Source organism: Mustela nivalis, assembly GCF_964662115.1.
Source record: "Mustela nivalis genome assembly, chromosome: 2".
In the NCBI taxonomy this organism is placed as follows: domain Eukaryota; kingdom Metazoa; phylum Chordata; class Mammalia; order Carnivora; family Mustelidae; genus Mustela; species Mustela nivalis.
In genome coordinates this window covers 51,839,428-51,867,054 of record NC_139021.1, presented here as the reverse complement: position 1 = coordinate 51,867,054, position 27,627 = coordinate 51,839,428, and the positions used below count along the sequence as shown (strand labels likewise).

The following is a 27,627-nucleotide window of genomic DNA, read 5'->3' as shown; positions in this document are numbered from 1 at the left end:
TCTTTCCTTCCTTCCTTGTAATTAATTACTGAAAATGAAAATCTGTTACTTAATTATTTTATAATATCAGTACATGCTCTGGCACCATCTTAAATGCTTGAAAGGATTAACAAGAAGAACGGGCTGGCAACTTGCTTAACTTATTTAAAAGACAGCAAGTGCTATAGGGGAAAAAACCACAAAAATGAACGTTAACTGGTTTTAAAGTTAAATTTCTGCTGGGCTATTATAAATTAGTTGAGCTAATTCTTCAATAGAGAAGGGCCATCCATCTTCATGTGGCTAAGTTCAGAGAGAAAAGTTGAGTTATATTGATTTTTGCAATAGTTGTGTGTAGATGAGGCTTATTTTACTTTGTTTTGAGAACCTTTTCCACAGACTCATCATGAGAACTCAGAATTAAAATCCAGTCTGTCCATTACACAAAGATGAAAAAAAAATCACAAAATCTCTGTTATCAATTAGATTTGGGGTACATATGTTTCATTGTAAGCATCCTGGACCCAGAACCTTTCTAGACACTTTGGGTAAAACCTTCTCAGCTGGCTTACTCATTGACTTTATATACAAAAATGCAAGAAATGCGACATTCTTTGTGGATGGGTTCAACTCCTTTAAACTTGTTCTTTCCCACTGACTCTGTTCTAACAGGTGTTTTTGTCTTTATTATTTATGAATGAGGTTATATGGTGTCATGGATATTGAGTCTCTCTCTCTCCCTCTTTCTGGAGCTTGAATTATTGCCTAATAGGGAATTATGAAATCATATGGATAGTTTCAGGTCTCAGAGATGTTTCTCCCTGAGCTCACTTGCTTCTTCCTCCATCTGTGCCTTACACAAAAGAAGAAACAGCCCAGAGGATTTCAGACTTAAACTGTCTCTCTGAAACATTCCTATGGCAGTCTCTTCAAGTTGGAAAAAATATGAATCTTTTAACTGGAGTTTGCCCTCACTGATAAACACAGGATTCTTCGTTTTTCCTTTGTGGGGGCTGCTGCTCAGATAAATCTTTCTTTGTTGCATTGGTTTTAATGACTAATTTTTGTTTGAATCTTTTTCTCTCTAAAAAGCAATCAATGCATAGCATAAAAACTTCAAGAACTATATAGTTTGCTCCCTTCTATTCCCTGAGATTCAGTCCTTTAGCTCATTCCCTGAGAAGGATGTGTCTAAGTCTTCCTATTACATGGAGAAAAAATTCCATTTCTCTGGAGTGCCTGAGTGACTCAGCTGGCTAAGCATCCGACTCTTGATATCAGCGCAAGTATTGACCTCAGTGTCCTGAGTACAAGCCCTGCGTTGGGCTCCATGCTGGGCAAGGAGCCTACTTAAAAAACAACTCTCATGACCTCTACTCTATCTCTTTTATTTGTTTTTTCTTCCTGCTCCAGGCACACACCCTCTTCTCCAGCCATACCCACTATCTAATTTCTTTCTTTTTAAAAATATATCAGGTATCTTTGACATATAAAAATTAAAAATAATTCAGGTGTACAACTTGATTTTTTTTTAAAGGAAGTTCTACATTCAACATGAGGCTTGAACTCACAACCCTAAGCAAGAGTCCCATGATCTACCAGCTGAGCCAGCCAGATGTCTCTCAGTGCCTTGATATCAAGTATGCATTGTGAAAAGAACACCACAATCAAGCTAAATAACCTATCCATCAGCTCTACATAGTAACCATTTTGTGCACAGGGGGAGGGGGTGTGATTTAATTCAAGATCTACCTTCTTAGCAAATTTCAAGTGTATTATATAGTATTGTTAACTATGGTCACTATGCTGTATGTTGTATCTCCAGTACTCTTTCATCTTGCATAACTGAAACTTTGTACCCTCTGACCAATATCTCCTCATTTCTTTCACTCCTGGCAACAGCCATTCTACTGTCTGCTTCCCTGAATTTGACTACGTTAGACTGCACATAGAAGTGAGATCATGCAGTGCTTGTGTTTCTGTGCTGGCTTATTTTACTTAGCACAATGCTCTCCAACTTCTGGATTGAGTCCTGGGACATTGCTTCTGGGTACTCTGCCCCTTGGGTCTTTGCTCTGGTGGTTGCCTCTGGTGGGAAGCCCTTCATTCTCCTGCAAAGTTTGCTTAGCCTTCCAGGCCCTGCTCAGGTTTTCATTACCACTTCCTTGTATTTGCCTCACCTATCAGTCTCCACCACTAAACTGTAAGATCTATGAAGGAGGAAGTTGAGAAACCCAGGCTCAGCTCAGCCATCAATAGCTGTGTGTAGCAGGGAAAAATGGTAAGCCTCTCAGTGCCTCCATTTTCTCAACTGCTACATTTTTGGGGGAGTCATCATTGTGCAAGGACCATGCTAATCTTCACTGTATCATCCCAGTGTTAGTATATGTGCTGCTGAATGGAGCACTGATTGACTACATTTTTTTTTAATTTTTTAAAAAGATTTTTATTTATTTATTTGACAGAGATGACAAGTAGGCGGAGAAGCAGGCAGAGAGAGAGAGAGGAGGAAGCAGGCTCCCCACCGAGCATAGAGCCCGATGTGGGGCTCGATGCCAGGACACTGGGATCATGATCTGAGCTGAAGGCAGAGGCTTTAACCCACTGAGCCACCCAGGCACCCCTTCACTACATTTTTAAAAACAAGCAGCCACATGTTAAAAGACGGGAAGAAAGAGTAAATCTTTCTAACTCTGTGTTCTTAAAGTAGGGAGATAGATCTCTCTTCCTCTGTAAATGAAAAGAAATATTCCAAGTAAATATGATGATTGTCCCCTAAGAAATGTAAGTTTAGTAGAAAAATAATGTTTATTGAAATATATGAACACTGGGAACTATAGATCTAAGTGATTAATATGAAATCCCAAGTTTCGTGGGCTATTTAGTTAATGGACTAAGACCTTCCATTCAAGCAGATGACTTGTAAGTTGGTTGAATTCATGAACTTTTATTGGTAGTCTTTCAAGTTCAGTAAAATCCTTTAAAATTTCTTTAAATAAAGTCCTTAAAAATATTGTTTATAACATGAGCTAGGTTTCATGCCCTCTTAAGGAGAGATTATAAGGAGCTTGTGACCTTATTTGAACAGTTAAAATACTCAGTATATAATCATCAAGATGCCTTTCTAGGAAAGAATTTCACTTAAATCCAGTTAAAGTAGACTTTAATATTCATAAGAGGATAGAATTATTATCCAGATAAATCTATTATGCAGAGTGTGGTGGCAAGAATTAAATAAAGCCCAGGAGAATAATTTTTAATGGAAAATTTTCCTTCAAGAACTGGAAATAAAAATAGGAATAATTTAACCTTTCAGGTCATGGAAGTGAGTTTATAAAATTCTCAGGCCACAAATGTTAAGGTAATTCACAGAGCAAGATAAAATTAAAAGAATCATTAAAGTTTTTATACAAATAATTTTGAAACCCTAAATAAATTCTGAAAAATATACCACAATTCATCAAAAAGATTAAAAAAAAATTAGCAGACAGATTTCCAATGAAGAAATAGAAAACATACAAAGTTGCTTCTGTTCCTTCTAATGTTTTCCCAGGGGAATTCCACAAAACCTTTAGAGAGCATGTAATTCAATGTTATTTAAATGGTTTTAGATCATAGGGGAAAAAAGTCCCTAAGTACATTTTATGAAACAAATATAATATTCAATATTATAAACTGTTAAGTCATCATTTGATAGATTCAAGGGGAAACAGCATATGATCATTATTAATAATCCCCCCCCCAAAAAACACTGAGCTGGCAGCATATTTTATGGGAAAACTCAAGAAGCATTCCATTGACATCAAGAAAAATTAAATAATGTTCACTGTCGCATTACAGTAGGCTAAAACATCAACCACTGAGCTTTTAAGAAAGTAAAAAGAAATGAGAGGTTTTGACATTAAAAGGCATTGAGAGGCAGAGAGAAAGAGTGAGCGGGAGCAGTGGTAGGGGCAGAGGGAGAATCAGACTCCTTGCTGAGCAGGGAGACAGACTCAGGGCTTCACCAGGACCCTGGGATCATAACCTGAGTTGAAGGCAGATGTTTAACTGGCTGAGCACCCCAGGTGCCCCTATCCGGTTCATTTTGAAAAATGAACATACCTCAAGCATATACTAAGACAAATTATTCCAAATGAATAGTATTTAAATGTAAAAAATAAAACAATAAAAATACAATATAAAAACTTGAGTAAACTCCTATAAAGAAGGGAGATCTAATTACAGACTCAAATCCATAAACCATAAAAGAAGAATATAAAATCCAGCCACATTAAAAAATAACTTCTGCATGAGGTAAAATATTATAAACAAATATTAAAGACAAGTGATAAACTGGGAAAAATTACTTGTAACTCACATTACAAAGGAAAGGCTCGCCTTCCTTTTACATAAAAACATCCTTGAAATAAATAAGAAAAAATAAGAAAAAAAAATAGACCAGGGAGGGGATGAACAGAGTTCAAAATAGGCAATATAAACAACATTTAGATTTGTGAAAAGATACTCATCAGCACTCATAATAAGAAAAATGCTAATTCAAACATTGCCACATTTGTAGTTTCAAAACATGGCCCCAGAATTATCGAGTATTCCTCCCATGAACAGATGCACATTCCTTTGAATCTAATGTCTGTAATTTTCTGACCTACAGACTCTAGCCTATATGAGAAACAGAGCAGACTGTGTAACAGAAGTGTTGCTGTGATAATATGGTGGTTTGTACTACCTGTCTCTTTCTCAGAGAACCCAACCACCATATTCTGAGGAAGGACAAGCCCCCCAGCAGACAGGAAGCAACAGCTAGCACCAAACTGCCAGTCAGTGAGTATGCCAATGTGGAGAGAGACTCTTCAGCTTTAGGTGAGCTGTCCTAGATAACACTGCATGGAGAAGACACGAGTTATCTTTATGAAGTTCTGCCGAGATTAAAAATTTGTGAGCAGATTAAATGATTGTTTCATTTTAAGCCATTAAGGACTAATTCAGGATGGTCTTTTGAAATTGGTAAGGAAGAAGTAAAACTTTCACTATTTGAAGATAACATGATACTATATATAGTAAACCGTAAAGGCTCCACCAGAAAACTACTAGAACTGAATTTAAGAACTTACTAGAACTTACTGAATGAATTCAGTAAGGTCACAGGATACAAAATAAATATACAGAAATATATTGCACTTTATATACAAACAATGGAGTAGCACAAAGATAAATTAAGAAAACAATACCATTTCTAATTTTGCCAAAAATAATAAAATGCTTAGGAATAAGTGTAACCGAGGAGATGAAAGACTTGTACTATGAAACACCAAAACTCTAAAATTATATTGATGAAAGAAATTGAAGATGACACAAACAAATGGAAAGATATCCCCTACTCATGGATTGTAAGAACAAATATAGTTAAAATGTCCATACTACCCAAGGCAATCTACAAATTCAACGCAATCCCTATCAAAATACCAGCAGCATTTTTCACAGAACTAAAACAAATAATGCTATAACTTGTGTGGAAACACAAAAGACTCCCAAATAGCCACAGCAATCTCGAAAAAGAAGAAGAAAACTAGAAATATGATAATCCCAGATTCCAACATATACTATAAAGCTATAGTAATCAAAAGAGTATGCTACTGGCCCCAAAATAGAAACATAGATCAATGGAAAAGAATAGAGATCCCAGAAATAAACCCATGATTATATGGTCAATTAATCTTTGACAAAATAGGCAGGAATATGCAATGGGAAAAAGATGGTCTCTTCAGCAAATGGTGTCAATATCAATATGTCAGTAGATAATATCTATAATATCAATAGAGTCAGATGTCAATAGATAATATATATTATATATTATATATATATAAACAGAGTCAGATGTCAATAGAAAATATCAAAAATTGGAAAATCTAGAACTGACTGCATAAGGCTATTATTTAGAGATAATAGCATTTAGAGAAGTAACTACTACAAGAAATAGGAAAATAATTAAAGGATGATTGTCTGTGGAGACAGGAGAGAGGACAGAAAAGATTAGTGAAGGATCCTCTGTTTTAGATTTCAGTATTTAGGTAGCTCAGTTGATAAAAGGGTCACAATCAGGAAGGAAATTCTCCGGATTTCACTTCAGGAGGCTGAAAGTCTTTCTTGAGGCTTAACGGTGAGAATTACTGCCTCCACCCTGATCAGCAGCTGGGTACTTCCAATCACCTGGTGCAATCAGTCTTCTCTGTGCAGCTGTGAAATGCAGTCTGAGGATCGCTGTGTATGCTGGCTTCCTGGGTCATAAACTGCTGAGTAACTTCCTTCACTGCTAAATTTTTTAATTCTTCTCTCTTTCTTTCCCTGATATCCCTCTCTCCAGGTTCTTGTTCTGTTATCTCTTTACAACTCCCAATTTATAAACCTGAAACTCACTAGCGATTTTTCTTGTGAAAGAGTTTTATGTGTTTCTGAAGGAAAACACTGGAACAATTTGGATTGAATTCTTGGAATTCTTGGAATCTGGTATTGATTCTTGGAACCTCTTGTCCTAGTGTGTAGTGGAATATTTCGCAAAGTCCAGGGGTATCTCCAGAACAGCAAAGTTCTTCAGAGTGGGTTTTGTCTTCTCAAAGGAGACACTAAGTGATGTCCCTACACGATGGACATTCTGGAATGATGATAGTGGACCAGAGACATTCGAGACTCGTATGTTCTATCCAGCTATGTGGGTCCACTGTTTGGATCTACAAGTATCAGCCATCAGCCTGACATATCATGCTGTTCAAGGGGGGAAAGACATAAACTTATTTTGCAGAACATTGTGGCAGTTTTAGTGTGACCAATCATCTTGGTGTTCCTGGGACCATAACAGTTTTAATACTGAGAACCCTACATTCCAGGAGGCCTCTCAGTCCCCCAAACACTGGGGTAGTTGATCACATTATGGTTAAGGGGTCTAGGGTAAAGCCAACTGCCTTGAATAAAATCCCAGCTCCATCACTTACTAGCTGTGTGACTTTGTCAAAATCACTTACTCCCACTTTTTCTTAATTGCCTTATATGAAAATGGGGATAACATTAGTACCTAATTGCTGGGATTGTAATAGTAAATAACTTAAGACATGTAAAGAACTCAAAATGGTGCCCGGCCTGTGGCAAGCATTCAGTAAATATCACCTAGTAGCACTCAATAGATATTTTTTTTATTTTTTTATTTTTTTAACTCTTTATAAAAGATTTTATTTATTTATCAGAGAGAGAGAAGAGAGCACAAGCAGGGGGGAGCAGCAGGCAGAGGGAGGGGGAGAAGCAGACTCCCCACTGAGCCAGGAGCCCAATGCAAGACTCAATCCCAGGACCCTGAGATCATGACCTGAGCCAAGGCAGATCCTTAACCAACCGAGCCACTTGGGTGTCCCTAAATATTTTTTAATAATAAAACCAGTAATAATATTACTATTTTTCAAGTAGAAAGATGCTTTATTGTAAGACAAAGGGAAAAGAGTTGTGTAAATAATGTTTTTTTGGAGGCTGATAAGGCCAAATGGGACCAATGGGTGTTTTGAAGTATCTGCTCAGTCAAAGTCAAGTATTTTCATGGTTACTCTTACAACGTTCACAGAAAGAGCTGTCAGGAAAAGCAGTACCCTTTACTCATTCAAACTGTAGACAAAACTTTCATCAATAGATGATATTAAAACTGCAAAAATAAAAATGACTTTCATATCTGATCTTAAGCTGTGAGGGCATGTTCCTGTTGTTGAAATTGGAGTGGACATCAGGTATTTGCTGTTGTCAGGAGAGGTAATAAAATATGGAATGCAGTGACATTGGGCTGGGTATCTTTGAGTTTGAATTTTCTCATATTTATCTTTTGGATATCAGGTACATCTATAGCCTTCTTGAAATTGAGGATTTTTTTTTAAAGATTTTATTTATTTATTTGACAGACAAAGATCACAAGTAGGCAGAGAGGCAGGCAGAGAGAGGGGGGAAACAGGCTCCCTGCTGAGCAGAGAGCCCAGTGTGGGGCTGGATTCCAGGACCCTGAGATCATGACCTGAGCCAAAGGCAGAGGTGTTAACCCACTGAGCCACCCAGGCGCCCCTGAAATTGTAAAAAAAAAAAAAAAAAAAAAGGTACTATAGGCACATGATTCTTTTTGTTGGGTGGATTTGTTTCTTTAATATTCAATATCTGAACATCCTTCCTTTCTTTTGTGTGTTCTCTATTCAACATCTGGACATCCTTCTCCTCCTTTGCTAATCCCCAGCATAGGGGCTTTGGTCCCACGCTTGATGTGAAGAAGCCAAACATTGTTTCCTCCTGCCCTGTTGTAGTGACGACGGCCGTTACCAAACCTTAGCCTACATGCATCAGGATCACAGAGAAAGCTTTTTTCCACAAGGAAATAGATTGCCAGGCCCTACCTCTTGGGTTTAAGAACTTACATTTCTAGCAAGTACCCTGTGTTATTGATATTTTTCAGGTAGGGATTAAAGAAGATCACACTTAAAGAACCAGTGAGCTAGAATGTGAGCACATGACTGAGGTCAAACAAAGAGATGCATCTGGTTGGGACTTGAGACAATAATACAAGCACAAGGTCAGCTGTGAGATTTTCTGTGAGCAGAGCAGGCATGTCAGGACTCCCCCTCTGGCAACACCATGTGTTCAACAGCACATATCAGAGTGGGTAAGAAGATAGTTCCTGGGAGTGACCTTGGCTGTCCAGCCTTCCTTGATTCTTGCCTGTTTCCTAATTCTCTCACCTTTCTGTCAGTTCTGTGAGCTGTCCTGTCCTTTCAATGAATCAGCCCTCTGGTAAGTTCACTGGTGCCAGTTTCTGTTGGATGCATCTAGAAACAAGGACAGAAATAGCATGACTGTCAATGAGCAACAGGGATTTGAACTCTTGTCTGTCAGGGCAAGTGATAATTGACTCTAACTGAATCAGTGCAGTGACCCAAGAATGTTCTGAGCACAACATGAGCACAGAGGAGAGAATTGGACTTAGCACTAAGTGCTGGGTAATTGTGGGATGGAAAGTAAGAAAATACATTTAGAGAGGGTGTTTAAGACAGGAAATAGCAGGACAACACTGAAGACATAAGTAGGAACGAGGTATTGGAGAATTCTGCATGCCCTACAAAGTGCATTTAGGCATTATTTGGCAATATTTAATTGTGAACATTTTCCCAGACTTCTCTGATCGTATGAATTACTCTGGAGATTCTAGAGTTGGGACACATAATTCAAATGTTTTTTGTTCTACCAAGAGAAAGATCAAGCATGCTCAAGAAATGTTGCCACAGACTATGAGAGTCATTCAAGAATTTTCGTATGGAAGTAACATGGCTTTCTAGACTATATTCTAACAGCATGAAGAGATAGCCTTGAGGAGTAGAAGATGGGAAACAGGCAGACCAATTAGGATGTGGTCCCAGTTATTGGGACAAGAAATGATTTTGGTCTCCACAAATGCAGTCCTAAGAAGGAAAGGGATTCAAAACCTCTCAGAAAAACAAAAAAAACAAAAAAACAAAAACAGGCTTCGTTGATGGGATAATACTCAGTTGATGATGGGATTCAGGGTGAGAGTGGGGAACGAGTCTACCCGGACCACTCCCAGGACTTCGATTTAGGTCATGGATTGACCTGTAAGTGTTGCCTTTTTTTTTTTTTTAATGTTCAGTTAGTCAATATATAGTACATCATTAGTTTTTGAGGTAGTGTTCAAAGATTATAAATGTTGCTTTTTAAAATGCTGGAGGCAAAACTAAGGTGTAGGGCAGAGCAGGGGAGAAAGACAGGGTCCAAGAAAGGCACTGGTTTCTTTCTGGTAATAATAATGGTTTGTAGAAGGAGTGGGTGCTGGGATCCTAGAAATGTACGAATACGGTTGCATAGACTTGTGCCAGTGTGAGTGTGTGCACGTGCGTGTGCATGCTGGGGCAGATATTTCTTAATATGAGTTCACAACACAATCCAAAGTTTCTATATGTGTCCTTTGTAGTAACACTGCAGTCAGGAAAAAGGAGCGAGATGTGGTCGCAGTGGAAAGTTTAGATGTGGGAGAAGACACTGCTGTGTGTGCAGCCCAGAAGGGTGATGACGATGTTGCTAAAGTCCCCATGGAAAGACTGTGGCCCAAGTGCTTGACCCCACCACAAGCTCTGTTGGCACTGTGGGGCTCCTATGTGATACAGTGTGACTCATCTGACTTTCAGTTCCTTGATCTGTTAAGAGGACTAATAAAGGAGGTAGTGATTCTGTTGTAACATATAATAAATTAGAATAAAAGAATTTACATGCACAATAAAGTAGAATATTCTTGTTGAGAGGGCTACAGGGTTGGCATATATAACATAAAAAAATAGTGCTCATCAGTATTGCCCTAGGTATTTAAGATCTATTTTCTAAACTTTGTTCTTCATTTCATGTTGTTTTATTCAAGCACTGATTTGGTACTGATGCATGTTATTATATTATATTATTATTCCTTAAAAGTTCTAATTCAAGAGATTCACACTTCCTTCTAAAATCCATACCAGAGAATTGAATAATTGGATGCTAGTCACTTAGTCTTCCTATACCTTTTACTATAAATAAGTAAATATTGAGGAAATAGCAAAAACAGTAAACATACTTGTATGGGGCTATGTCTCCTTTGACCTTCATATTCTTTTACAGAAGATTTTATCCTTCAACACACAATAACAGGCACCCATACAGCTAAAATGTGTTAAATGATAAAATATGAACACTGATTGTACACGGATTATACTTATTTAATGCTGACAAGATCCCTTTCAGGTTATTATCATCATGATTCCAGTTTCACAAATGAAGAAACCATGACTCGGTGAATTTAAGTCACTGGGACAAGGCTACACAGTTAACTACAATTTATAACCAGCTTTTAAATCCTCATCTGATTTCTACCAAGAGAAAGAAGAAAATAATTACCTGAGAAGATTTGCATGCGTATCTTCCTGGTAACCAGCTCGCCGCATAGCTAAGCATGTGCCCGTAAGGAATGCTCTTCATTCCAGATATTACCTAAAGCATTAGAAAGATTTTTTTTTTTCCTTAGAGATAGAAAGGACTTGAAAAAAATGTTTTCTAAATCAGCTGTTATATATTTGCTACAAAGAGGAGTGCTGATACACACCCATTTCATATTACCATTAAATCTTAAGTCCCCTGCTTGGAATTGGGAAGAATTGCTCTGTTCTGACATTTCTGGTCGTGAGAAAGCAGTGAGCTCATGGAGCATCCTCCACCTGCCGCCCTGGTCCAGATGCTTCTGTTCTCCCATACATTTCCACTATCTTCCCTCACTCGACACACAGCCGGCCTCCCGTGCTTCCGACACCCTTGCCGTCACCTCAACACACTTAAAGAAGGTTCACTCCTTTCAATCCATTCTACCTTTTTCTGCCAATGTCTCCCCTTCCCCTGCTCCCAAATGTTAACTTGGTCATGTTATACTTCTTCTTGGAAGAAGCAATTTCTTTCTGAGAATATAAACTCTTTAACATGACTGGATACTGATAGATTAACCTATCAACCGAGAAATATCTATGATTTTTCCGTTTCTTAGTTTCTCTTAAAACATTCCTATAAGGAAGATAGATGTCAGATGTCTCCCCAGTTGTAAATTGGAGAACAGAGGTGAATTGCTTTCCAAATGTGATGGAACCAAAGGCAAATTATATTTCTTAGTCTCTTGTTTTGCCTCAAAAAAGCCAGATGTTTTTAGTCATTTTTTAATCATTTTGACACATACAATAAATAACTCTCACATGTGCCACATACCCCCACATGCATACTTGTAACATGTCGAATTGGTGGCTTTTTATGAAGTGTCCCTTTTCTCTCCTATTCATGAAATTCTCTCAGAGCATGCATTGAGTGAGAGGTGGTGTCCAGGAAAAGAGGGCAAACATTACAGATACAGAGGTAGACATCTGTCTAGGTTCTGACACCTATAGTTGTAAGACTCTGACACAAATTATTTAACCTCCTCAAGGCTTAATTTTCTTATCTTAAAAATGAGGACAATAAAACATAGGTCTTAGGGATTTAATGAGAATGCAACAAAATGTAAAGTTCTTAGCACATTTGACACATTATAAGTGTTCAATAAAGGGTAGACTTAAAATGGGGGTGTTCTCGTTTATTTAGAAATTTCTTGTCGGAGGCTTTGAACTCTACTGGAGGAATAATTTCCTCACAACACAACCTCCTCATAGACCATGACGTAGCCATGTGTGATGGGATCACTTTCTACACAATACATCATTAAAAGACTTAAGTGGATGGGGGTACCATCTGAGTCATATCATATAGACTGGCCTCCTCCAGACTCAGGCGAGCCCAGAAAAGAGGTGCAGAGTGCAGTAAAGATGTGGTGTAGCCCCTCTGCTGTATAGCACCCCACCCCAAGACTGCTAAAAACAGAAATGTGACGTCAACCTGGATGGTGAATCACTGCAGTGAGAGGTTCCTTTGAATAAAGCTTTTGAGAAGAACATTCTCTTATATTAGGACTTCATTCTGGGGCTCATAGATATTATACAAGCATCTAAGAAATTCTTGCATTTGCTTGTGCACTTCCTGAAATGTCACAGATTCTGGAATTAGTAATAACAATACTCAAAACTGTGAACCAACATTTGGCATCATCTAGAGGCAGATTCAAGTCTCCACTGCTTCACTTACTAGCCATGTAACCTCGAGTGAATTCTTTGACTTCTCTGAATCTCTTTCCATAGCTGTACAGTGAGAATAATAATAGCACCAACTTCAAAGGCAGGGAGTTTGAGAATTCCATGAGGCAATAGACATAAAATGTTTAGTGCAGTACCTGGCATATTCAACAAACTCAAATAATATAAATCCTCATCTTTTTCCCATTTGAACTCACTTTTCTTATTTCCTATATGATCTCACTTGGAGACATTCTTATTTTTGTACCCACACTTATCCTCCATTTCGTCTCCATACCACACTCACTCTTTCTGATCGCTTGTGTTCAGAGAAGCTGTGTCTACAGCAAAGAAAATTCAGCTGTGGGATGAAATGGAGTGGGAAGGATGACAGAGGACCTAGTGTTTGGATTTCTTGGATGAGACCTAACTGGGAGGTTAGTTGGGAAATGTAACCAACACAATTTGTTATGCTAGGAAGAGATCTGGCCAAATGGAAGGGACCACAGGGACCAGGACAGGGGAGGAAAAGCCATTCTGGCTGGTTCTCAATTCAGAGTTCTCACAATGATCATCAGGAGCAAACACTGTGTTCTCACCGCATTCTGAGAACCTTCTAGTATGTACGAGAGAAAGATTCTCTGAGTGCTGCTGCTTGAGCCTTCCTTCCATGCCTGGGAATGTCAGCAGGCTATTTGGTATGATCTAAACCTGATTATAATTTGGCATGTATAAACCACCTTCTGCCCACATGATTTATCTTAGACTTTGCAGTGATATGGATTTAATAATAACATTGGGATGTTTCTAGGTGAGACAGGAGGTAAGAGTAAATGACTTGTTTAAATTAAAGAACATATGTTATGAAGATTATGAGTACCAAGCAATTTATAATGTATCTGGTATAGAAAGGAAAATCCTATGGAAATTTTAATCCTCAATTACAGTGAATTCAGTATACCACTAAGAGGGCCTCACTCCTCCCTTTTTCTAAATTAATTAATGCTGTCCTCGTTTTCCATAGAACTGAGTGGCCGTATTTTGTTCAGCTTGCCTAACAAAGCAATTGCAGACCTAACCAGTGCCTAGAGGAATCCAGCCAGCTGCTGGAAAACTCTGTGATGTTGCAGGATATTGGACACAAAACCTGTGATTTCTGGGACCATCAGGAGAGATGCCAAAAGATGTAACAGCAGATTGTGGCCGAAATGGCTACTCAGCACCATGCCTTTCTAGCCTCTCCTAACATATTCATCTTTTCCCTTCCACTGACATCCTCCCAAATGCCTCAGAAAAAGACACTCGCACACATACATTCACCTTAATATTTACACACTTACTATGCTTCTCTACCCCTTCTTTAGTCACCTCTTTTGCTTAAAAAAAAAAAAAAAAGTAAGCTTTAGGTACCAGATCCCTATAATATTATTTTTTTCTTCTGATATCTAAACTTATTAACAGATAACTATGTATGAATTAGTAGTTCAGGAAACTAGAAACTTCATATGTAAGAAGTTACTCTCTTGGGTTAATAAAGATTATATAAGGCAGAGAAATCGCCATGAAGCTGAAGAGATACTTGTTTCTTTAGAATGGTTGTCTATTATAATTCTCCCTAAGCCATAAGCCCAGTGAAGGTGAGGATTGTGACTACTTTTTCACCATTGTATTGTCAACATTTAACGTAGTGCCCAGTGGGGCATCTGGGTGGTTCAGTGGGTTAAGCTTCTGCCTTTGGCTCAGGTCATGATACCAGGGTCCTGGGATTGAGCCCCACATTGGGCTCTCTGCTCAGCAGGGAGCCTGCTTCCTCCTCTCTCTGCCTGCTTCTCTGCCTACTTGTGATCTCTGTCTGTCCAATGAATAAATAAAATATTTTTTAAAAAATAAAAAATAAAAATAAAATAAAATAGTGCCCAGTGGGGACACCTGGGTGGCTTAGTAGGTTAAGCCTCTGCCTTTGGCTCAGGACATGATCTCAGGGTCCTGGGATTGAGCCCCGCATTGGGCTCTCTGCTCAGCAGGGAGCCTGCTTCCCTTCTTCTCTCTGCCTGCCTCTCTGCCTACTTGTGATCTCTGTCTGTCAAATAAATAAATAAAATATTTTAAAAAAATAGTGCCCACTAGATGGTGAGCACTCAATATATATTTGCAAATGGCTCATTTCAGGGAGCACCTGCTGCATGACAAGCATTGACTTAGGTCCTGAATAAGATGAAGCCTCAGTATTAAAGGTCTTCATGGCATATAATGAGCTGTGGGAATACAGATGAGGAACAATGGCCTCTGCTCTTGAGGTGGTAGTGGAAGACACAGGAAATAATATGAAAAGGATTTAAATTTTGAGCTAGACCTGGACGAGTAAGTAGGAGTCCCCCAGAGAAAGTGGGAGAGTGGAGAGAATACTCTAGGCAAAGAGAATGCTTGATAATGCATTTGGGAACCATATGTGAAAAGTGTGGTTAGAGGACAGGCTCTATGTGAATAAAGCTTTGAATGGTGACCAGAATTTGAATTTCATCCAGTAGAGGGAGCCATTTAGGATTTTTGTCAGAGAATCATAATTCTGGACTCAATGTGAGTGAATGGATGAACAATGGAGAAGCTGGAACAATGGCGCCTTGTTTGGTAGATATTTCAAATGTGTTTGAGGGAGGAGAGGAGGGCCTGAATGAGAAGCCAGTTGATAGGATTGGTTGGACAGGATAGTTACAGGTCATGGTGTGGAGCTAGGATTAACAAAATTCAGCTACTAATTGAAGCACAAAAATAAAATAACTCTCTCACTTAAAAGTTTCTCTATGGAGGGGCAGCTGGGTGGCTCAGTCGTTAAGCATCTGCCTTCAGCTCAGGTCATGATCCCACGGCCCTGGGATTGAGCCCCACATCGGGATCCCTGCTCAGCAGGAAGCCTGCTTCTCTCTCTCCCACTCCCCCTGCTTATGTCCCCTCTTTCACTGTGTCTCTCTCTGTCACATGAATAAATAAAACTCTTAAAAAAAAAAAGTTTCTCTATGGAGTGATGTGCTTAGTCAAGGGACATTTATCAAGACAGCAAATGGAAAAGTAGAAACAGTTGGGAAAATGAGTACAGTTTAGGTTTATTGATGGTGCCAGCTTTGAGAGTTTCATGATGACGAAAAATAAGCAATTGGAATGTGGGTCAGATCTCAGAAGAAATGTCGTGTAACAGACAAAGTCAAGAGTGATTGGCTTTAGGGATGCCTGGGTAGCTCAGTCCACTAAGCATCTGCCTTTGACTCAGGGTCCTAGGGTCCAGCCCTGTGTCATTGGACTTCCGGCTCAGTGGGGAGCCTCCTTTTCCCCTCTCCTTCTGCCCCCTGCCCTCCCCACTTTTTATCTCTCTGTGCATGTGTTCGCTCGCGCTCTCTCTCTAATAAATAAATAAATAAATAAAATCTAAAAAAAAAAAAAAAAAAAGATTTGCTCTAGAGGTGACAGTTGAACTCTTTGATGAGGTCACCAAGGTAGAATTAGCAGATAAATAGGCAAGGAGACTAAAGATGAAATCTTGGGAGAATGTCTCCATTTAAGAGTTAATAGAGAAAGGAAAATGAATGAAAGAATAAAGAAGAAACTGTCAGGAAAAAAAAACAAAAAACCAAAAAACAATAGTACACAGTAATGGAAACAGGAAATTTCAAAAAAAAGAGGGAAAATCAAGTGTCAAATGTTGAAGAAGCCTGAAGACTTAATAGCACGAGTCTGGTAATTAGAAAGTTTTAAATGGGTAACTTTGGAAACTATAGTTAATTGGTGATGTGGAATTCAAATTAATGGGAGTTAAGAAACAGCTAGGAGGTGAGGAATGAAGGTGTTGAGTGTTTTGACTATTCAATGAAAATTTTAGTAATGGAAAAAAAGAAAGATCTGTCAAAAGCCCAATAAGGTAGCCATGTCTGAGAAGGTTTTATTAAGACTACAGAGAAAATTAGCTAGGAAAACTAATTGTCAGAGAGGAAAAATTTGAAGATTCCAGAGAGGAAACATCATTCGGGGAACCATCCAGAGGAAAGAAATAAGGAATTGGAGTCTATTGCTTGGGCCTTCAAATGATTAAATTCATTCTCTCACTGTTTTTAGATGATGGAAATTGTGAATTCTCTGAGGTCCAGAAATAGTAAAACTTCTCTAGGGAATACTCATTAGATTACAATTATAAAAGAACCATGCCATTTTAAGGATTTGGAGGTGGGGGGCTGTGGCTGAAATTTCAGAATACATGGGAATGCACTCAGTCTATCTTGACCTGAGAAGCTGGCGGCCAGGACTTGAGTGAGCACCTCTGCTCTGACTAGCTTTCCTTAGCCTTCCCTGTGGCCACTCCACTTCTTAGACTAAGGAAAATAGCTATTTATAATACAGCCCATTCAATTGGGATCTGCAGTAGAATAAAGCTAATTCTTGGCTAGTGTAGTTGCAAAAAAAAAAAAATAGCCATGTATAATGGGCATAGGGCGGACTGAAAGATTAATAAAATCCTGAACATGTTTCTTCTGGGTCTGTGAATAGAGCTTGGCATGGTAATACTGGAGAACAAATGAAAGCTGTGTTTCAAAAATTAATCACTGGACCAAGAAATGCATTCGTCTGGCTTGCAGGTAATGTTGAAATACATGGCATTTTCCCTTCCAACACTCTTCTAGGAGAAATGAACAAAGAGAGGGTGCTGATATTTGCATTCAGTTAATGTGTTTGGCTGTAGGGAACTCATGAACTCAAAGACAGTAATAGCTTTAGCAACAACTAGATAAAGAATGGGTTTGGACAGTTATCTGATGGGCTTCCCACTGGATTAGACTTTGTTTTTCAGAGCAACTGCTGCATTCTCATGGAATATATTTCGTGATGCTTCTCTAAGTGAAGCTCTTTGTAGAAATAATCACTTTCAGTAATTAAAATACCTGATGAATATCAAAACCATCAGGGCAGCAACTTGTACAAACAAAACAGGGAGGTCTAAGAAAGTACAAGTTTTCTACTTATAAGCCAAAGGGAAAGTTTCAGATGTATCAGAATTAAACCCCTGGCTGTTTGAACAAGCTCGATGTTGCCTAGGTTGCTAAGTAAAGAATGTCCTGAAGGAGAAAAGGAAGGAATGAGTGCCTTGCTAAGAAAAGTATTTTGAATCTGTTTAAAAAAAAAAAAAAAAAGTGGCCAGCATTTCTGAAGGTAAGCAGGGGGGGAAATCAGTAAGTAGAAAATCAATAACATAGGGTTCTTGGTGTTGTGTTTTTTTGGTTTTCTTTTCTTTTCTTTTTTTTTTTTTTAGTTTACATTATACAGGGCTGGCCTCTAATTTCAGACTCCATGAGGTATGGCTTGTGAGTTACAGCAGGGTGGGCCATACAAATTTGCACCTGAAATTAGACCCTCATCTTTAAAGATGAACAGAGCTGTTCAGAAAGAACTAAAGATCTAAGCTAAAAGGCAATGCCAGGTATCAAAGCAATAAGAGCGCCCAGATATCTGAGGGTTGTGTCCTCTTTATCTTTATGTCCTTAGAATGTTGTATAATTTTCAGTCAATATAGAAGTCACTGAAAAATGATTTGTTGGCTGAATGAAGACCAGGTAACAATGATGCTATAAACAAGAATGCTATAATGTAATGATGGGGAAGTCCAGGAAAAGAAGTGCTCAGAAATTTAGGCAGATGGTATTAGGGAAAAGTCTGTTAGGAGACAATGGAAAACAAACCTAGGTAAGGGCTCAGAGTTAGGACCTAAGTCCTATGAAAACAGGACTAGTCCTAGAGGTGCTGATATTAAAAAGTTGCCCAAGTTGCCAAAACAAGATCCAGGTCTAGGCAATAACGCAAAACACCTGCATAACTAAATTGTAAATTCATTCAACAATTGATTATTGAGTTACTTTTTCTGTGACATGTATACTACTAGGTCCCAGGAATAAAGCAAAAAGAGGCAAAGATTCCTATTTTCATGTAGCTAAAAAGAGGGGATGAATAAAAATAGGCAAGAAAAGTATATAGTATGCTAGCTGATGTTAAACACTTTAAAGAAAAATAAAGCAAAAAGTGTGGATAGTAAGCATTGGAAGGATTGTGATTTTAAATAGGGTGGTTGGGGAAGACTTAGATAAAGTGGCATTTGGATAAAGACAAAGAAAATAAATGGTAATGGAATGATTCACCTCAAATCTGAAAGACGAGTAGCCCAGGGGAAGGACACAGAAGGAATAGCAGGTGTAAAGGCTCTGAGACTCAGAGGCTGGAGTAGATCCGGAATTTTCTAGAAAGCAGGGAGGCTTGTGTGGCTTGAGGGAAGCAATCAAGTGGGAAAGTAGTTGGTGATGAGTTCAGAGAGGCAAAGGGAGGGCCAGATGAGGGCACACCATGTAGGACTTTGTGGAATTGGCCTAGATGTGCTGAAATCGTGCATCCCCAAGATCAGAACTGTTCCTCAAGACCAAGGTCAAGTTGAGTCTACTGAGATCTTCAAATGAAAAGCACTTCTATGAGGTGTGAACAGGGTTGAAACAGGTGGGTCCCAACAACTAATTTTCAGGGGGAAAAATGCACTAGAAGCAATATATGTCATCAACAATCTCCTCTTCTGGGGACCTCTCCTGTTGTCCTCTGACCAGTCCCCAAAGGAAACATTTTTTGTCTTCTTTCTGTAGAAAATTAAAGAATTATCCTTACTGACTTAATATCAAGCAAGAGTCATTTAAGTTTGGGCAGACTATTGATCTGGTTATCCTTAGGTAGTTCCCTATTGGCAGCTACCTTTGTGAGCAGTTACTGATGTCTAAGCAAAGCTCCCCTTTCTAGAGTCTTTCCTCCTTTGTGTATGTAAGTATAGGCAGTTTATTATACACATATTTATAGTTAATTGTTTGTTGAAATTAAATTCCTAGTATAATTTAACCTTTAAATAAAGGTAATAAAAGCAAAATGAAGTCTAAATTTAAGAAACTTAAGTGATTTCCTAATTTCCAACTCTGTGCCGTCCACCTCTCACTATTATCCATTGACTAAATCAGTTGCCAGGCAAGACCTGACCTCTACCTGCTGGAAAAGGGACGAAGGGAGTTTACAAAACTGGATGCCCATTGGAGGTATTTTTAGCCCCATTTCTACTTGCATAAACTTACTGGGCTGGTTCATTTTTAACTATTTCAAAATCCTGAGCACCCTTGCTTCCATCTGGAACACATTTCTGTTTCTTTACATAAATGATAAACAGCGAGGGAGTGGTATAGATGGTACAAATTGTTTTGTTCCTGACCCCTCTCCCCCACCCCCAGAAAACAATACCTTTTGGGCTGGGGAGGACTCAGAACTCTCTAGGAATTAAGTTGTATCCTATTTCATATTCATCATAAGCCAAATTCGGGCTTCCATGAGGCTAAAGCTAGTTGTTCAGCCGCTGCTTAGCGCAGCTAGTTTATCAAACTGGGTATTGTGCAGTCTAAATAGAAACAAAAAGCTTTTTTATTTGGGCAGTTCTCATGGGAGCTCATTGAATTTATTGTGATATTTCTCTTTATACAGAGAGGGACCAGCTTAGTATCTGATAATAGATCAGCACATTTATAAATGCTGAATGCTGAGCTGTGGGCCACATGAGAGTGGATACAGAATTTGTAATTATTTGGCTTTATTAGCCTTCTGCAAGGATGGAGACGGAGTAATGAGGCTTTGATCTCTTCCCCAGGGGCCTGGAATAGCTGTGACAGGCAAAGGTAGGCCAGTCCCTGGGGGTGCCAGCCAGAGAAGCAGTTGCTAAGGGGCTGTGCGGGCAGGTGTTAGCACTAAATGTGTGGATTCAGAATGGAAGACAGAGCATGGAGGACACAGGTCCCCTAGTGGATTTATCTGCACTTGAGCTGACAGATGTCCCCATCACTCTTGGGGCAACATATCAATATGGCGGGAGAGGTGGTGGTGAAGATATAGCTACAGTTGGAGAGGAAGGCAGAGATGTGGGAATTGTTCAGGAATCAAGAGTCAAGGCAACTGACTCTTTACCTGAATGATGAGACTGAAAATCAGGGAGAGTTAAGAGATCAAGAGACAAAGTGCTAGTCACTCAGAGGCAAGAGGAGGTTCACTTCCCTGGAAGTGTCATACCAATCGACAGTATAAAGTCATACTTTTTGGCTATTAGTTGTAAAACCAAACCAAAACAAAGTACACACATATACAAATTTGTTTAGTGAGGTATAATTTACATACAGAAAAGTGCACATGTCTTAAGTGTACAGTGTGAGGAATATTTCCAAACTAAACCATTCATGTAACTAGTACCCAGACCAAGAAATATCAGGATATTCCCTTGGGCCCCCTTCCAGTCATTCTAACTCCCATTGGAAACTACTATACCTCCTAATAGTGTCTATCTGTTCTACTGGTTTCGCATCTAATGTAAATGGTAGTATGCTGTATGTGACCTTTTGTGTGTGCTTGCTTTCACTCAACATTATCTTTCTGAGATTCACCCATATTGTTGCATGTCCTTTGTTCTTGTTGCTGTAGGGTATGCCATCATATGAATATATCACAATTTTTTTAATCTATTCTACTCTTTAGTAATGTTTGCACAGTTTCTAATCTTTAATTATTAATAGAGCTTTCATGAGCATTCTAGTACATTCTTTTGGAAATATGTGTGTGTTTTTGTTGGGTGTATACCTAGAAGTGGAATTATGAGGTCATAAGAAAGTATATGTTCAACTTTGATAAATACTGCCAGTCCTTTAAAGTGTGGTTGTACCAATTTTTGTCTGTTTTTTTAACTGTAGATGGCACAAAAATTTCCACTTAGCCTCTACCTGAAGTACTTCTTTTCTTCCTTCTTGTCTGAAAGTGCCTATGTTTTGAGTAACAGCAAGGCTTTTTGCCAAGTCCCAAGAAGTGAAGACCATAGAATAAAAGAAAAGGGGAAATTAAGGCATAGGCCTGAGCATTAGAAAATTACCTGAAATTGTCATACAAACCTGGGCTCTGAAGGCTCTTTAGCTTTTATCTCTATCCAAGTAGGAGCCCCTATTTAACTCTTATAACCACCCAAGAATTTGACCCATGGGGCACCTGGGTGGATCAGTCAGTTAAGCCTCTGCCTTTGGCTCAGGTCACGATCCCAGGGTTCTGGGATGGAGTCCCACATTGGGCTCCCTGCTCAACAAATAGTCTGCTTTTCTGTCTGCCCCTCACCTAGCTCTCAAGTTCTTTCTCACACTCTCTCTTAAATAAACAAATAAAATCTTGGAAAAAAAAAAAGAATTTACTGTAGTTCTCACTCTCCCCAAAGTTCCCAACTCTTTAATGTTCCTTCCCCTAGTCATCGAAGATGGATCTCAGAACCCCCCCCCCTTTTTTTTTCTGTTTTGTTTTTTTAAAGATTTTATTTCTTTATTTGACAGACAGAGATCACAAGTAGGCAGAGAGGCAGGCAGAGAGAGAGGAGGAAGCAGACTCTCTGGGGAACAGAGAGCCCGATTCGGGGCTCGATCCCAGGACCCTGGGATCATGACCTTAGCCGAAGGCAGAGGCTTTAACCCATTGAGCCACCCAGGCTCCCCTCTCAGAACGCTTTGCGCATTAGGATTTGCACATGCAGCCTCTGAAGTTAGCCTTCTTGTCATATTTTTTCAAGGTAGGTGACTGGTTTGAATTCTACAGTTGAGTTAGGGACACGTTGGTTAATGAGCCTTTTAGGGCTGTCTGTAATATAACTTGCAAGTACATCACATCACACTTCTAAGAAAAGCAATTGCAATAACTCACTGTTTTTTAAGTGCTGGGAATCTAGATGGATAATAAATTGAGAACCCCTTGCGTTTGTGGTTGTGCAACAAGATTCAGTATTCTTGGTTTCAAATCACTAGAAACCACAAAATGAATTCATGGTCTGCTGGATGCTGTCTAAGGGGCCAACTGTATGAAAGGTAGAGTGATCAGGTGTGAAAACACATTCCCAGAGCCCTCAGAAAAGAAGGCAATGTTGATAGTGTCTGCAATTGGCTGTTGAGCAGGGAGCCGAAAAAGCCCTTAGGCTAGTCTCTGATTGTACAGATTTATCTATTAGCCTCCTACACTTTATCTCATTTCTCACAGAGAAGGGAGCTCCACTGTATAATCTTCAACTGTTTTTCTGGAAAAAGCAGTCCTTTATGACATTGAGTAATGCATGCCTTTCCCAAGGCTGGAGCTCCCTGCTGAATATGGGGACAGTACACATGTCAGGTTTGTTTGATAAACCCCAGGGTATTGAAGGGGCAACTATCATATTAAATGTTTATTTTACTAAAACCTCCACTGCTGTAGCCCCTGTTATATTACCCTCATGTTCAAAGTTACACAATACAATTACCTACTGACCTGCAACTATTAAAAAAAAAAGAAAGAAAGAAACTTACTAAATAGAACTAAATAGACCTGCAACTATTAAAAAAGAAATAAAGAAAGAAAGAAAGAAAGAAAGAAAGAAAGAAAGAAAGAAAGAAAGAAAGAAAGAAAGAAACTTACTAAATAGAACTAAATACAAATGTGTCTCCATTGGATAGACCCCTAACCACTTCTGAGTTATTGGAGAAGACTGCTGCCTGGGAATCTATATGTGCTTGGGAACAAATGCTTGAAATAATATAATCTTTTGTTCAAATTTTATATACTGTATTCCCTGCGATTTGTTCTATTTATACCCATCTATCTTGCATTAAAAGACACTCTCTGGGGATAGGATTCTAGGAAGATGGTGGAGTAGGAAGCATCAGGATTCCATGTACCCACCCAGACAATAACACTGGCAGAGTATGTCTAATGCAAATATTTTGGAATTCTGGAGTCTACTGAAGGCTTAGCTTGGTAGCAGTTACCCAGCCCCAAGCCCTCAGCTCCCAACCCAGGGGCAGGCAGGTATACATGTGCTCCTGGAGCAGCCTGCATAGAGTTTTCAGGAGCCTGGCTAGGAATTAAGACCTTGTCCTCCAAATACAGGAAATCTGATTATTGGCTGCTCCTTCTGACCTTAGTGGTAGAGTCCCAGAAGCAGTCGGCCATTGCTGTTGCACCTCTTCACGTGGATGCAAACCCCACCCCCTCAGGCCAAAATGACTTCCAGGGGATTTAAAAGACCAGAACCTTCCTCCCCTATCCTTTTATTTTTCTCTTTTTTCTCCTTTGGGAGCCAGACAGGAAAGATACTCAAGAGAAACTGCATATATGAGAGAAATTAGAAAGTTGCCACTTACGCCCAGAGAAAGGCACAGGTTCAGAAAAAAAATGAAGAGACCTTAAATTTACACCTTAGACTGATCTGTGGTACAGAAACACCCTACAATAATCTAAACAAAACAACTACTCCCCTTGAAAAGGAGAGGAATCAGATTTCCAAAGGTACCGGCCCACTAGATTCAGGTGTTCGGTTTTCAACAAAAAAACTATAAGGCACACAAAGGAATAAGAAAGTATGTCCCATTCAAAGGGAAAAAAATACATCAATGGAAACTTTTTCTGAGAAAAGCTTGATGGCGGATTTAATAGATACTAGATAAATTTGCTTACTGAAAGCTGTCTAAAAGATGCTCAGCTATGGAAGACATGCAGAAAGTAAAGAAAAGCAATGTATAAACAAAATAAAAGACAGAAATAAAAATAAGATAAAAAGATAGAAAATCTAAGAAGAATCCAAAAAAGAAATTCTGGAATTTCACTGAGTTGAAATGAAATAACTGAAATGAAAATTTCACTAGAAGAATTCATAGGCATATTTGAGCAAGCTGAAGGAAGAACCAGTGAACTTGAAGATAGGACAACAGAAGTTATCAAATCTGAGGAAAAGAAAGACAAATGATTGAAGAAAAGTGAAAGAGCCTGAGGGACTTGTGGGACACCTTCAGGTGAACCAATATGTACATCTTTGGAGTCCTGGGAAGAGAAGAGAAAGACAAAAAGTCAGGGAGAATATTTGAAGAAATAATGGCTGAAAACTTCCCAAGTTTGATGAAATACATGAATATAAATGTCTAAGACTCTCAAGAAACTCCAGGTACAATAAACTAAAAGAGACCCACACATTATAATCAAACTGTCAAAAGTCAAACACAAAGAAAGAATCCTTAAACTGGCAAGAAATGACTCTTCATATACAAGGGATTTTTTTTTAAAAAAATTAACATATAATGCATTATTTGTTTCAGGGGTATGGGTCTGTGATTCATCAGTCTTACACAATTCACAGCACTCACCATAGCACACACCATCCCCAATGTCCATCACCCAGCCACCCCATCCCTCTCACCCCTCTTAATGAGAGAGTGAGAGAGAGAAAGAGAGAGAGTGTGAGCACTAGCAGGGGGAGTGACAGGGAGAGAGAGAAGCAGGCTCCCCACTGAGCAAGGAGCCTGATATAGGACTCGATCCCAGGACCTTAGGACAATGACCCAAGCCAAAGGCAGTTGCTTAACTGGCCAAGAGTCCCACAGGGGACTCTTAAAAAGATAATCATTTTATTTCTCATTATTTGGCAGCCAGAAGGCAATGGGCTGTTATATTTAAAGTGCTAAAAGGTTAAAAAAACAGCAAATAACTTTCCACCAAGAATGATATACCTATCAAAACTGTCCTTCAAGAGTGAAGGAGAAATTAAAACATTCCCAGATAAACAAAAGCTGAGGAGGTTTATTACCACTAGACCTGACCTAAAAAATCCTCAATGGAGTCCTGCAGGGTGAAAAACAAAATACAAAACATATGGCACGTTAGACTATAACTTGAAGCTGCATGAAGAAATAAAGATTGCCATAAAAGTTAAAAATGGACAGTTATAAAAGCTAGCATTATTGTAACTTAGGTTTATAACTTTACATTTTATTTTTTACATAATTTAAAATATTAATACAATAAAAAATCGTTTGCTTTTGGGCACACAATATATAAAGATGTAATTTTGTGATATCAACAACTGAAGGGTTGGGAACAGAGCTGTAAAGAAACAGAGTTCTGGGGCACCTGGGTGGCTCAGCAGGTTAAATGTCCAACTCTTGGTTGCAGCTCAGATCATGGTCTCAGGGTCATGAGATTGAGTCCTGCATCAGGCTCAATGTTCAGCAGGTAATCTGCCCGAGATTCTCTCTCTCTTTCTCTGCCCCTCCTCTGCTCATGCACACATGTACACTCTCTCACTCTAAAATACATAAATCTCTTTAAGTATTTATGCTTGTATCCCAAGCAGAGTTTTTGAATGTTACTGAACTTAAGATAAATTCAGATTGGACTTCTAACATTAGAATGTTAAATGTAATCCCCATGGTAACCGCAAAGAAAATAGCTTTAAAATATACACAAAAGAAAATGAGAAGGAAATTAAAATCTTTCTCTATAAAACAACTAATCATAAAAGAAGATAGTGGTGCAGGAAATGTAGAGAAAATGCTATAAGGCATATAGAAAACAAATAGTAAAATGACAGAAATAAGTCTCTTCCTAGTAATTAATTTAAATGTAAATGAATTAAGCTCTCCAATTGAAAGAAATTTTCAGAGTGGATTAAAATAAATAAATAGCCATGATTCAATTATATGTTGTCTATGTGAAATTCACTTTAAAACCAAGGAAACAAATAGGTTAAAATTGGAATAATATGAAAAGATATTTTGCACAAATGATAATTGAAAGAAAGTTACATGCAACAGAACATTTTTCAGCATTAAAAAGGAAGGAAATTCGGACACATGCTACAATATGGATGAATCTTAAGGACATTTTGCTAAATGAAATAAGCTAATCAGAGAAAGACAAATATTGTGTAAATCCACTTAGGGAGGTACTTCAAGAAGTCAAAATTAGAGACAGAAAGTAGAATTATGGAAGGAGGGAGGAATGGTGAGTTATTATTTAATGAGTATAGAGTTTCACTTCTGCAAGATTACAGGAGTTCCGGAGATCGATGATAGTGGTGTTGCACAACAATATGAATGTGGTTAATGCCACTAAATTGTCCATTTAAAAATGGTTAAGATGGGGGCTCTTGGGTGGCTCAGTCAGTTAAGCATCTGCCTTCAGCTCTGGTCATGATCCCAGGGTCCTGGGGTCGAGCCCTGCATCAGGCTCCCCGCTCAGCTGGAAGTTTGCTTTTCCCTCTGCCCTTCTCCCCTGCTCTGATCTCTCTCGCTTTCTCAAATAAGTAAATTTAATCTTTAAAAAAATGGTTAAAATGGTTAATATTATATGTATTTTACCACAATGAAAAAATGAAAAAAAAAGTTACTCTGATTTTTTTCTTAACTTTTAAATAATGGATATAATTAGCCCTTTTGCAGATAACTTGTACTGAAGAGTTTAGTGGTAAATGTAGTAGCAGGCTGAACGGATTGTGTACTGACCCCAAGATGAATTTGTATAGAAGCTTTTATGAACATATCTTGTCATCAGCTTTTCGTGTGAATATTTTGCTCTTTTCCATAAATTGTAAGGTCCCAAGGGGAAAATAGTTTATATTTCTGGTTAACTATAACTCTGGTTATGTGACATTTTCTTGCTTCTTGAAAAAATTGCTAGAATTAATAGTCAAAATATGCTTTTAAAAACCAACCATGGAACTTTTGCTGTGTACTTTATATGCAAAGAATGGAATTAAGGAAATAACCAGAGACAGAATCCTTGACCTTGGGGAACTCATATTGAGCTGGTGCATGGTTTTAATCAGAGGTCTTCAGTTTCAGTGACAGAAACCCAATTGAAGCAGACTTAAGGAAAATAAGGAATTGATTGTTCAGCTCCCTGTGGACATCCCCTCTGCTCTTAACCCTCCCATTCTCACTGGCTTGACGGCTGATTTCTACCACCTGTGACTCTGCCTGCAGGCTTTTTTGGCCTTTTATAGAATAGGCTAGAAGTGCCCTAGAATTAACAATTAGAAGCATTCATCAACCTGCGGTGGAAGTTGGTGAATGAACACGCCAGC

At 38.6% G+C, this 27,627-nt stretch overlaps 1 long non-coding RNA gene across 1 annotated transcript in view; it reads right to left on the bottom strand.

Annotated features, from left to right (window-relative positions):
* Window positions 1-2,524: 2,524 nt before the first annotated feature.
* The window catches only part of LOC309859051, a 44,303-nt gene continuing 19,200 nt past the window's right edge, over window positions 2,525-27,627 (bottom strand). The window contains exons 2-4 of the long non-coding RNA XR_014308508.1: window positions 10,933-11,025; window positions 8,736-8,822; window positions 2,525-2,709 (exon numbers count right to left, since the gene is read on the bottom strand). This is a non-coding gene — a long non-coding RNA (uncharacterized lncRNA). The remainder of the gene's footprint in view (window positions 2,710-8,735; window positions 8,823-10,932; window positions 11,026-27,627) is intronic.